Raw genomic sequence first — 13740 nt, 5'->3', positions numbered from 1 at the left:
TGGCATCGCATCTGGTACCTATCACTTACCCTGGTGTGATTTGGACCAGCCCGGATTATTTATGGTTCACAAAACTCCCGTCAGACCCCAGCATATTCTAAGACCACATACCAAAGAATAATGGGATTAAAAATCTGCATTTCATCTCAAGACCTCTATGGCAGATTAGTAATGCTATGATCGGTTTTTGGGAAACCAAGAGTAAAGAGAACTAACTATGAACACTCCTTCAAGAAACCCAGTGTAGAGAACACATTGAGTCATGTGTTCCAGCCAGGCTGTGCAGTCATATTCTGGAGCTCTGTCACCATTTCTAATCTGAAAGCAATGGCTAAAATTAAACCTAAATAATTCCAGCGCCATTTCTTTACCTGGAAGTCTCAGCTCAGTCCTCCTTCCTCAGAGCCTCTCATGGTTTCTGCCATCCTGAGCCGAAAGGGCTCCTGTGCAGGACCACCCCCAGGTGTGTGGTTTTCAGCCCTCTCTCCTTTAATATTATCATTATTTTTAAAGGCAGCTGCACTTCTTTTAGAGAAAATGCTGCTTCTAAAGCACCAGGACTTAAGCATTTCTTCAGGACTCCCTATAGCTGCGACATGCCACTTTGCAATGGAGCCTTCTAATAAGCATAGGAAAGGCAAAAGGTGCCAGAGGGCCACTAAAACTGCCACCTGGCCAAGATAACGGAGCCCTGCCATCCTCCCCCAACACGAAGCCTCTAGATCTAGCTTTCTCATCCTCCCCAGAAAATACACTCTTGATTAATTTGTGAATTAGAGCAAATTCCTTACCTACCTCCAGGGAAGATGAAATGCCCAGTATCGGAGGAAGCTTCCGCCAGACCCTCTGAGCTTGTCAATTGCCCCAGTTCACTTTCTCCCTGAGTCTGGCTTCTAAGAACGCAAGCAGGATTGCAGGCAGCCAAAGCATCTTCTGAAATCCCTTCTCAAAATCTGGACCCTTCCTGAAGACAGCACCAGGCTTAGCCCAAGCTGCTCTGCATTCACTCACAGAAAAGAGCACTGCTGGGTCGAGACCCCGCTAGGGAGCCACCAAGCGGGGGGTGGCGGGGTGGGGAAGTGTGACTTCTACCCTTCCTTTGGATCCGATCGCCTTCTTGAGAGCCCCAGTTTCGTCTGCAGGAAGTCACATACCCCAGACTCAGCGTCACGAACTGATCCCGAGCCAGACCCAGGGCAAGCAGTCAGCTGGTCGCAGAGCCCAAGACAGTGAACTAGGAAATGTGCAGCTCGGCCAAAAAATAATAATAACTGTTGGCGGAGCTGCTGGTGGTGCCGGAGAAGTCGCTGTTGCAGTGCTCGCATCCTCCGCATGCTAATGAAGCTGTGACGTCAGCAAGTCAGTCGCGGCATCTGGACGTCCCATCCCCGCTGCCCAGCGCTGAGATTTATTTACATGTAAATTAGCCTCGCCTTCCAAATCAATAATCCCCAAGCCCGGAGACGGGAAGAAAGCCTTTGCTGGATGCAAAGGCCCTGGCTATGCAGCCTCCAAAGGAATACAAAAATATCACATATAAGAATAGAGGCTTTAAAGATACTCGCCTATTTTTTCTTTTTAACAGCTCTCTTATGTGCAGGGGATTAGATCTGGGCAGTTATTAACCTGAGCGCCTGTTTCAGATTATTATATACTGCACCAACCCAGGAGTGAAATCAAAGCTCTTTTTTTTTCCTCCCCAAAAGCTGTGTCCAGCCTTCAAATACCTCTACTTTCTTTCCTCTCTTCAACTTTCATTTGAGGTTGTTTCTTGGCTTGCGACTATGTCATCCTTGAATTTTTGTGCATCCCGGAAATAGAGTGCAGTTGACTGCTTTCCTCACAGGCTTGGGCAGTGAATTAGTCACCCCCTCCCTCAACCCTTGACCCAGCTCCAAGTGAGCATGGGAGATGACAAAGCATAAATCTGCCCAGTTGCATCTGAGAAAAGCTTGGACCCTTAGAGAGCATTGCTTCCATCTCTCCATTTTACAGATTAGTCAACTGACACTTTGAGTGGAGAAAGGCCTTTTCGGAGGTCACTCCGGGATTTTAGCAAGAATGGGCCAGAACCCACATTCCCTGAACCTCAAACTGGAGCTTCTGTTAAACACCTTTGGGTCTCTAATCTCCACTTCTCTTCACCAACAGGGACCTATCCAAGCAATCACAAAGAAAGAATTCTATAGAGTTAGGTAGCCCTGGGTTCAAATCCTGGCCTTGCTTCCTGGTAGTGATGTGACCCTCAGCAAGTAACTTAACTTTGGGGGTCACTGATTTCTTCACCGGTACCATCCCCTCATTCAATAAAGATTTTCTGAGCACCCACTCTGTGCCATGCACTCTTCTAGGGACTGGGTATAGATACAGTGCTTGTTCTCTCCTAGCTCATGTTCTAGTGCAATAAGGCAAAAATATTAAATGGAACTGTGGTGAGGATGGCCACAATGTCACACAATAAATAACAGTTATTTCTGACATTTTGGATAAAGTCAAAAAAATTCACCAAGGCTTTCCTTCCATTCCAATGGCCACTGTTTCTGTCCTCTGAGTATTTCCATCGTCATCTTCTATTGTTTCGAATCAATCGTTCTTTCAATGCTGCCTATGCAGTATCCTGGGTCAGGGGAGATGCAAGTACAAGCCAATATTCCGGACTCTGTGCCTGTGATAGGATGTGCTGTGGTTCCCTAGGTGGAGGGCGACGGAGGGGCTGGGAGGCTGGGAGAGAGGTGTATTCCATCATGCACAGAAGCGTCCCCGAGGACAAAGCAGCCAGCACGACTCCTTGCCCACACTCCCCCGCCTGAAGAACCCACTCTGATGAGCTCTGCCCTTCCAGCTGGAGTTCCTGAAGCTTCAAATGAATTTCTTTGTTGGATGTGGAGAAGTTAAATTATGTCTTTTGTTGTACGTAATTGTATTAATAATGCTTAATAACTTCTTTCAGAATGCTTCTCTCTGGTTCACAGAGACCTTTCATGGTGAAATCATGGGACCTGGAATAACTTTTCACTAATAGAAATGGAATACAAGTGAATGAGCAATACTCTGCTTTTGGTCTCCAGCATACAGAACTCAGAGCATGTGGGGAAGAAGATGGTTCCCTCAGACCTCAATATCCTCCAAGAAGTACATCACCAAATGTAACCGTTTGAGGCCACCCATGACCAAATGGAGGCAGTGACATCCTACCCTGGTGTGGCTATGGGCAAGTCACTTCAACTTTCTATGCTCCAGTTCTTTATCTGAAGATGGGCCCACTACTCTCTGATCTCCTTATTATCAGTATATCATATGAGAATTATGAGAAGCAATTCACAAGTGATTGACAGTGAAGCAATGAAGAGAAAAGCTAGAACAAAGAAAGTGAAAAGAGATTAATCTTCATCTGGAGTAGATTTGACACATGACTATCAACTTCAAAAGAGGTAGCAATATACATGGGGTCTGGAATGGATTACCTTGGGACAGACCCCGGCTCTGACACTTGCTAATTCTATGATATGGGGCCTGAGGTTCTCACCTATAACAAGAGGGACAATAACAGTGCCTACCCTTGAAGGGCTGTTTCAAGGATCTAACGAGAATGAATGTGAAGCACTCAGCACTGAGCCTAGCACACAGCAAACATTCAATAAACATTAGCTATTGGTAGGGGAAGTAATGATGCTTTCACTGTTAAGTTTGGCACTAATTTGTTAACTGACTAGACAAAATTCAAAAGGTGGGGAGGAAGTGAGCAAATGGAAGACTGCAAAATCACCCCCATTCCTAGGGCACAACTCAAAACTCCACCTAATGTGGGCGAGCTGTTGCCATGCTCTTTGTACCTGAAATAACACAAACACTTTTCAATTGCTGTGAAACTGGGGAAGAAAGCAGTAAAAATGACCAAGTCCCTGGGAGCCTCCTCCTCCAAAGCTGCACAATAGGACAAGAAAACTATATTTCTGGGAAGCAGGGGTGCTTCATTCATTCACTCATGTGTCCATTCACTCTAAATGAACTCCTACTATTTGTCAGTTACTGTGTGAGGCCTGATGGGCATCATGGTGACCAACACAGACAGGGGCCCTGCCTTAGAAGAGCTTAGAAATGAGGGGAAGACAATTAAGCAAGCAATTAGAAGAGAGTGAAATGCATGTTATGATAGCGCGCGTGCAGAGTTCTCGAAGGTCTAATTACAGTCAGGAGGGGGATGGTGCAAAAGCACTTTGCTGAATCCTTTTGACAGCATGTTCTCTGTGGGTGCTGCTCAGTGGTGGGGAAGCTAGAGGTCTAGGCATCGCCCTTGCACTGATTATTGAAATAAAATGCACGGATCGATAAATCTTTGTGACAATTATTTTCAACCTGGAGACCATTCTACTCAGGATTTTTGAAAAATATGCTGTTAGGTATTAGAGAAGGTGAGGGAACTACTTTGGAAATTTCAGAGACCTGGTAAAAGGGGACAAAACTCCAACTGTTTTTACAAAAACAGAGTGGAACTCCACATTCATGACAGCAAACTTGTTGGGTGGCTGAGACAGGGGGGAAGCAGGAGAGGAAAGGGAATACAGATGACACACTTAATCAAGTATCTATTGGGGATCTGTGAAATGCAGGACACTCTTGTGGGGAGACAAGGAGGCAACTGCTGACCTTCAGAACTTTCTAGTTAGATAGGATGACAAAATATTTACATAAATGACGATAACTGTATAAAGTATGTACAAAGAGGGCCAAGGAAGCCAAGATTGACTGTGGCTGAGGTGATCAGAAATCAGGAAAAGTGTGATTTCAGTCAGGTTGAAGGTCAAAATTATTTTGTTGGAGTGAAAAACAATTTTATAGTGGGGAAAGCCCTACTAAGCATGACACAAAAGCCAGAAGCCAAAATGAAAAGACTTCTAAAATTGCCAAGGTCAAGAATTAGCTGCTAGAGAGAGTGGCACAGGCAGGAGGAAGAGCATGAATATGAGGAAAGTGTTAGCACAAATGCAGAGTTCAAAGACTCATCTGCAATAGGCACCAGGGAGCAGAGAAGCATCAACACAACGCCGCAGGCAATGACAAAGAGGCTGCTCCATGCATGTGGGAAAATCAAATCATCCTTCCATCCTAGTCAGCATCAGTCAACATCTTGTTAGAGGGTTATGGGGCCAGAGTGAATCACTACTGGTTAGCTTACAGAGGAGAAGGACTTGACGACAAGGACTGTGGCCTCCTAGAAGGGCGTTAATGAGGACAGTCATAATGAACTATTTTTTATCTCTGTTTCCATAGATGTGCAATAAGAAGGAATGGATTTCAAATGAACTAAAAAGGGATTCCACTGCGCCCAAGGAAGACTCTTGAAAACTGCGATGGTAGAAATGGCATTGGGTCACTCAGAGCAATGGTAGCATCTTGGTCTTAGGAGCACTATAAAAGGATAGACAGCACCAGTCCTTGCTGGTTTAGATTTATACCTTCTGGCCCTGATACTGTGAATCCCTAATTACTATAAGGGATATTACCAAAGTTCCAATCCACTCATCTAATAAAGGTCCATTCCGTAAGTTCATTTAAGTTTATTTTATTAAAAAGAGTATGCTGTGTAATATATATATACTATAACTACATAATATATATCATAGTTTTAAAGAACAATATTCTTTAAAACTTTATATTATGTATATATGCGTGTCTGTGTGTATATGTATGCATGTATATGTGTGTATATACATATCGTTTTAAATAATCTACTCAAGAGTGGTTCTCTGATGTTTAGATTCCAAAATCCAGTAAATTTTTTTAAATGGGGGAGAAGAGGCTGTCAGGAGTTGTTATATTAGTTGGGATAGGCTAGGCTGTGATGCAGTAACCGACGATTGTAGATCTCAGCAGTTTAATACAAAGAAGGCCGATTTCTCACTCACACAGAGTTGACGGGAGGTCCAGAGCCTCTCCAGCACCTCTATCCAAAGCAGTGATGCAGGGATCTAGTCTGCTTCCTTCTTGTGTCTCTGTGATCTCAACACATAATTTCCAGGTTACAGTCACAGAGGAAGAGAGATCTAGAGAGGCATTTAGGTGCTTCAGCTTGAAGGTGAATGATACCACTTTCCTTGGTCAAAGTAGTCCCATGACCTCACCCAACTGCAAGGGGGCTGGGAAGTGTATGTCCAGGAAGAAGAGGAAAAACACATCATGGGGAACTCTGGTAATGTCAACCATAGCTTTCAATTTTTATCTTTGCCATGTAAATTCATTTTAAAAAATAGCAAAATCTACTAAACCCATAATGTCTTAAAACAGAGGGATGTTTAACACACAAAAAAATGATGATAGTCCTAAATGAATACTGGAGATCAAAGCTGCATCTGTCTTACCCCAGAAGGGAGAAAACAAAGAAAGCATTCTAGATGCTTATTGACTTTCAAGCAGCAACACCCAACCTATGTAACCATACAGATAACAAATGAAACTTGTGAAGCTTCCATCGCGCAGAAAAAGATAAATAAGGCACCCACAGAGGCAGAACTGCCTTCATGAAAAAGAAATGCTCGAAAGAGATTCTCCTCAATAGTTTCTAACCACTTTTCCAATTCAGACTTACAATAATCTGCCTTTCACAACAGGCAGAGCATCGTCAATGAAAAAGCCCAACAAAACAACCAGAATTCAATATGACTCTACTACTCCTAGCTGCATGACCTTGGTAATAATAGCCACTCACCTCTTCTAAGCCTCAGTTTCTCTATCTATAAAATGGAGACATCCATCTATCAAAGGTTTGGGTAAGATTAGATGAGTTAAACTATATAGAGTACTTTGTAGGGTACCTGGCAGATAGTAGGTGTTAGTATTACTTTCCCCTTGGTTTTCAGAGAAGGGAGCAAAATGAGAGGTGTAACCATAAAAGATACAATTGCTCTTGAAAAACATAAGGATAACCGCCCCCACCAAGCAAGCCTTCTTTCTTATCCATTTGTATAAACTTCCACATCATAAATGCTTCTCAGACCACGGACACATTTCTTTATCTTATGAAAAATATTCTGGCACACTTTAACCCAGAAAGAGGCCTTCCTTTTCTTTTTCCCACCATCTTAGGAATCAGCCACATTTCATACATTTTAATTATTCTTGATCCCGATAATCTAATGCACAAAATTTTAACACAGCCTTTTATCCTCTTTTAATTACATTAATTAAAAGGAGAAACACAGACAAGCTAGTGTGGGCAAATCAAAATGAAAGACTGCTAAAGATTTTGTTCCCTTCCCCAAAAAGATTAAAAACTGCAACAATGATGTAGACACACTTACTATTCCACATTTCCACGAAAATATTGTTAATTGACATGATGTGCTAGCAAACATTACTCTTGTTTTAGATAAAGAAAGCTGCACTTATTACAGCAGCTTTTTGCAACTACCAATTTTCATTAAACAGCTGAATAAAAAACTGAGTTTTCTTTACATGAAGGATTGACAGAACAAGCAAGAATGGCATAGGGATGCTTTGATTTTCCAGCACTTTCTAAATGCAGGCGCTCGAGCTTCTAGACGCTTCTCCTGGGAGAGAATGCTGGCAAAATGGTAGATATCCCGGAAAATGACTGGAAACTCCCAGCCTCACAAAATAGCAAACTTGCAGCAAAGACCTGCCTTGGGAACATTATCCTGGAAGACAAAATGTCACAGGTGTACAAACTGACATATTGTTTTTCTCAAGGAAAGGGAAGCACTTCCATCCTGGGTGTCTTGCACACTTTCTCTCATGTAGTCCTCACCATAATCCCAACTGCAGCTTTTATTATCCCCTATCGGACAGGTAAGGACACTGAGGTTCAGAGAGGATAAACGAAAGACACAAGGACCCACAGCTGAGATTTGCTCTTGGGTGGGATTACAAAGTCCATACTCCTTCTAATTCAGAGGTTTTCAAGTATCTTCTCAAAAACCAGGTGTGTCTTTATCAGGGTGTGATGTGCTGAGAATAATTTATTGTTAAAAACACAGAACAATACAGAAGCTTCCCTGACCCTCCAGATTAGATCGATTCCTTTCTACAAAAGTCATAGTATTGCTTTCTTAGATATGGGTCCTTTCCTTTAGAACTCTTGTCATGTTTTATAGTTCTACAGCCTTGGTGAGTAGTTATGGTCCATCCCTGGTTAATGTTAATCATTACTTGATTAACGTCTCTCTAACTAGACTGTAAGCTCTCTGAGGGCACGGACCATGCATTTTTTGACTCCCCATTCTATTCCAAGCACCTAGCACAGTGCACGGTGATCTGACAGTTAGTGAATATTTGTTGAATGAATAAAAAGTTTGACAATGATTTTTCCTGTCTAGAAATTAGAGGGAGGTCAGGATTATTCCAGTCAGAACATCTCCCTGCTCATTTGCATTCCAACACAATTTTGTGAGTGCGCAAGGAAAGGATGGAGATAACCTCTCTGAAACACTTTCTTAGCTTAGCATCCAGGATGCCACAGTCTCCTGGTTTCTCTCCTACCCTATGGCTGTTCTTCCTCAGTCTCTTTTGCTGGTTCATCCTCATCTCCTCGACAGCTAAATGTTGGGGTACCCCAGGGCTCAGTCCTGGGACCTCTACTCTTCTCTATCTACATTCACTTCTTGGATCTGGTCTAGGGTCTTAAATACTACCTCTATGCTGATGACTCCAGGCCAGACTTTTTCCGTGAACTCAAGGCTTACAGATCCACCTGCCTATGTCACATCTACATTTGGATGTCTAAAAGGGATCTCAAATTTAAGAAGTCCAGATCTCAGTACTTCACATTCTCCACAAATCTGCTCCATCTGCAGTATTCACTACCTCCATTAATGGCAACTCCATCTTTCCAGTGGTTAAGAACAAATACCTTCAAGTCATCCTTAACTCTTTTCTTCCTCTTGCCCCTGACATCTAATCCAGGAGTTGGCAAACCACATCTCACCAGCCAAATGTAGTCTACTTCATGTTTCTGCAAACACTGCTTTATTAGACCATGACAATGCCCGTTAATTTATGTATCGTCTACAGCTGCATTCATGTTTCAACTGCAGAGTTGAGTAGTTGCAACAGAGACTGTACGGCCTTCAAAGCCTAACATGTTTACTATTTGACCCCTTACACTGAACATTTTGTAACTCTTGACTAGTCCTGGTGGCTCTACCTTCAAAACGTATGTCAAATCTAAAACCCCACCACCACCTCCACTATTCTCACCCTGCTCCAAGCCACTACTCTCTCTCTTCTGAATGGAGACTCAAGCCATCATCAACAGCTGCCTCTACCTCATCTACAGATGCCTCCCCCTTCAGTCTATTCACAAAACTACAATCATAGTGATTCTCTGAACACAAACAAAGCATATTACGCTTCTGCTCAAAACCCACCAATGCTGCTCATCTCAGAGAAGGCCCTTGAGATCTAGGCCCCAGGACTTCTCTGAAACCATCTCCCACTACTGCCTTGCTGTTACTCAAACACTGGTCCTGGAACATTCCAAAATGTTAAAAATGTCACCTCAGTGAGGCTTTCCCGTTGTATCCCAGATCATTCTCCCTCCCACCTTCCTAATACTGCCAAAACTTTACCCTACTTTATTTTTCTTTTGAGCACTTAGCACTCAAAAAAAAGTTTTATTGAGATATAATTTACATATCACACAGTTCACCCAATTAAAGTACAATGCAATAGGTTTTAGGATATTCATGGAGTTGTGTAACTATTATCACAATCTGATTTTAGAACACTTTCATCAACTCAAAAAGAAACCCCTTAGCAAGTAGTAATCACTCTCCATTTGCCCCACTGTTCTAGCCCTAGGCAAACACTAATATAATGTCTCTATAGATTTGCCTATTCTGAATATTTCATATAAATGGGATCACATAATATGTGATCTTTTGTAACCGGCTTCTTTTACTTAGTGTAATAGTTTCAAGGTTCATTCATGTTATAGCTTGCACCAGAGCTTCATTCTTTTTTACTGCTGAATAATATTCCATTGCATGGATATACACTTTATTCATCCATTCATTAGTCAGTGGACATTTGGGTTGTTTCTACTTTACAACTATTATCAATAATGGTACCACGAACATTTGTGTATAGTGACACATCACAACAATGGGGACATGTTCTGACAAATGTGTCATTAGGCAATTTAGTCATCGTGTGAACATCACAGAGAGTACTTACACAAACCTAGATGGTATAGCCTACTTCACACCTAGGCTATAAGGTACTAATTTTATGGGAGCATCAATGTATATGTGGTCTGTCATCGACAGAAATGCTGTTATGTGGCATATGACTGTACAAGTTTTTGTGAGGATGCATGTTTTCATTTTTCTTGGGCATGTATCTAGGAATGTAATTGCTGGGTCATATGGTAACTCTGTTTAACACTTTAAGGAATTACCAAACTCTGCCAAGACTGAAAAATCAGCTGTTAATCCTATGGGGGTTCTCTTGTACGTGATGAGTTGTTTTCATTTGCTGCTTTCAAGATTTTCTCTTTGTCTTTGACATTTTGACTACGATGCGTCCCAGTGTGGCTCTCTTTGAGTTTACCTACTTGGAGTGTGTTAGCTTCTCCAATGTATAGACTAATATTTTTCATCAGATTTGGGAAGTTTTCCATCACTATTTCTTCAAGCATTTTTTTTCTGCTCCTTTTTCTCTCTCCTTTCCTTCAGCTGGTCCCATTATGCATATGTTGGTGTATTTAATGGTATCCCACATTTCTCAAAGGTTCTGTTCATTTTTCATCTGATTTTATCTCTATTCTTCAGACTGCATAATCTTTATCGAGCTACCTACAAGTTTGCAGATTCTTTCTTTCTCCAGATTAAATCTACTGTTGAGCTCCTCTAGTAAACTTTTCATTTCAGTTATTATAGTTTCTAATGCCCAAATTTCCACTTTTTATAATTCTTTTAAAAATAATTTCTCTTGGGGCCAGCCCTGTGGCATAGTGGTTAAGTTCAGCATGCTCCAGCTCACAGCCTGGGTTTGTAGGTTTGGATCCTGGGCATGGACCTACACCACTCGTCAGCCATGTTGTGGTGGTGACCCACATATAAAGTGGAGGAAGATTAGCACAGATGTTGGCTCAGGGCTATTCGTCCTCAAGCAAAAAAAAAAAAAAAAAAAAAAGAGGAAGATGGGCAACAGATGTTAGTTCAGGGCTAATCTTCCTCAGTGAAAAGAAAAACAAACCTAAAAAAAGAAGAAAAAAATAATTTCTCATTATTGATATTCTCTATTTCATGAGACATTATCATCATGCTTTCCTTTAATTCTGTAGACATAGCTACTTATTGTTCTTTGAACATATTTATAATAGTTGCTTTGAAGTCTTTGCTAAGTCTGACACTTAGGCCCCCTCACAGGCAGTTTCTTTTGCCTACTTTTTTTGTGTATGGGTCACACTTTTTCTTTGCATGTCTCAGGATATTTTGTTGAAAACTGAACATTTTAGATAATATACTGCAGCAATTCTGTATACTGAGCCCTCTTCCCTTTTCTGGATCTTGTTATTGTGTGCTTATTTGTTTAGTGACTGGCTAGACAAGTTGAGTGAAGTCTGTTTCCCCAGCAGTGTGTAGTCTCTGATGTTGCTCCCCAGAGGGCATGAGCACAGTCTACCTGGGCACCTGCCTAGTCTCTATTTATTGGTATCACACCCAGCTGTTAGGCTCCACTAATTGCCAGCTGATTGTTCTGTTGTTTTCAATAATACCCTGGGGCATAAATTGCTCCACAGTCTGATCTGACTAAAGCAGGACTCCTTTGGAGGAGCAGGGTGTCGCCAGTCTTTGAGGTTGCCCCTCCCAGGGTGAAACCACTGCCCTAGACAGACAGCTGAGTGGAGAAGGTGCCCCATCTTCTTGCTGCACCCTCCTAGAGTAGAGTTCCCATCACACTGCTCTGCATTGCAGGGATAGGGATGGGGGGACGGTGATGAGTGGGCCAGGGTCACAGACTCACTGTTCTTACCAAGATTTAGTAGATTTTCTTGAGTAGATGTTTCTCCATTTGCTGCATACCCTTGGGACAACTTTTAGAAATTTTAAATGGCTGTTTTTTTAAAGGTAATTTTCAGCAGCCAAATGATCGTTTCCTTGGTTAAAGGGTCTGCTGTCCTCCTTACACTCTGCCCTTTTGGAAGTTGATGCTCAGCACTTAGCACTCTTAAGTCACTGTATGTTCTCCTTGTTTGTGTTGCTATATGGTCTGTCTCCCTAGGAACACTAGAAGTAAGCTCCATGCTGCATGGGCAGGACTTTCGTCAGTTTCACCCAGCAATCTATCCTCAAAGCCTGGAACAGTGCCTGGCACACAGTAGGCCTTCAATAAACGCGGGTCGAAAGAATGGAGTGTCCGTGACCCACAGCCTATCCTATGGATGCCATGGCTAATGACCCACTTATGGTTGTGACAATTATGAATAACCTCAGTCCTTTATTTCCACATAACACTTTTTAGCAATTTCCTCAGAAGCTGATCACAGCCCTGGGAGATTGTCACACCTGTGAATGTCATCAGGCAGGTGATTGATGGAGAGAAAAGAACGGGAAGTGCAGCTATGGCATACATATCCCTCAACCACCATGCTGGATTCCGCCTTTGTTCCTTTTAATCTTAAATATACTTTAACATCTATAAATAGCTTGCTATAAAAGGTATCTAATTTATCTTGGTTTGAAAGAAAGTCCTGCTATAACAGAACTGGTCATCGCGATCAGGAAGTCTGTGTTTGATTCTGGGCTCTGGCTCTTGTCTGTGTGCCATTAGCCTAGTTACTTAACCTCTCTGTTCTTTAGAAGCCTCCTCTGAAAACTGTGAGTAATGGTGATAACTGTAATATCTTTCTTCTTATATGAGTTCAGATAGTCCTCACAAAGCATTTTTCACAGTGTAAGATACTCCAGGAGCACTCAGTAAGTGCTAGGTACTATTATTATTATCTGTAAAATAGTAATCACAGACTTGCTCATCCATCACCCAGGGATGATCTGTGCATCGACTAAGAAAGGGGCTATGAAAGTAAATTGTTTGTGTGATGTGTTATGCAAAGTTACCTTCTTAGAGCTACAGAACAAAGTCTTCCTGGCCTGCTGGGCCGAGAAAAAGCCTCATCATTGTTTGCATTCTAGTCCATAATTCTCATCCTCCAGGCCTGCGTTCTGACTCTTTAAGCCTCAGGCTAAATTAGGCCCTGCAGGAGACCCTGGGAGTCCGGCCTGAAGACCCTCACCTTCCCTCAGGCAGGAAGTTCCCAGGACAAGGCTGTCATTTGGAACACCACCTCCCAGCCACCATCTTGCTTGACAGAGGACCAGGCCAAGGCAGCGTTCATACTACAAAAGACAGGTATCGGAACTTGAAACTCCAGCCGAAACGAGCACTGGGAGAGGTTGAGTTAGGTGCCATAATGTGCTTTCCTTTAAAGAAGCTGGTCATGTTCAGCCTAATGTGTGGGAGTCTGAACCCCCGAGAGAGCCAGCATCTAGAAGAGAGAGTGAAAAGTTCCCCACTGGCCAGGGACCTCTGGATAACAGGCGCCCTCTCAGGCGGGAGGTGGGCCAAGGCCAAAGCCTGAGTCTTTCCCTTATGATTAGCTGTGTGAATTGGGACAAGTCACTTTTCTTCTCTGAGCCTCATATAACAGTCTCTGCCTCATGGGCTTCCTGGATTATACGAGATAATATAGGTAAAATGGCCAAACACACAGCAGGTTCT

At 42.5% G+C, this 13740-nt stretch overlaps 1 protein-coding gene across 9 annotated transcripts in view; it reads right to left on the bottom strand.

Moving 5' to 3' along the window:
• PRICKLE2 (prickle planar cell polarity protein 2) overlaps positions 1 to 13740 on the bottom strand; it is a 314495-nt gene that overhangs the window by 112926 nt on the left and 187829 nt on the right. The window contains exon 1 of one of the 9 annotated variants that reach the window (XM_005600492.4): positions 796 to 1803. The exons of 6 other annotated variants lie outside the window; for them this stretch is intronic. The gene's annotated coding sequence lies outside the window, so the exon portion shown is untranslated. Of the gene's footprint in view, positions 1 to 791; positions 1804 to 13740 lie in introns of those variants that run through there. 2 more of the 9 variants (XM_023620124.2, XM_070237267.1) reach the window with 2 other exon arrangements.

Source organism: Equus caballus, chromosome 16, assembly GCF_041296265.1.
Source record: "Equus caballus isolate H_3958 breed thoroughbred chromosome 16, TB-T2T, whole genome shotgun sequence".
In the NCBI taxonomy this organism is placed as follows: Eukaryota; Metazoa; Chordata; class Mammalia; order Perissodactyla; family Equidae; genus Equus; species Equus caballus.
This window is presented reverse-complemented; position numbering and strand designations above follow the sequence as displayed.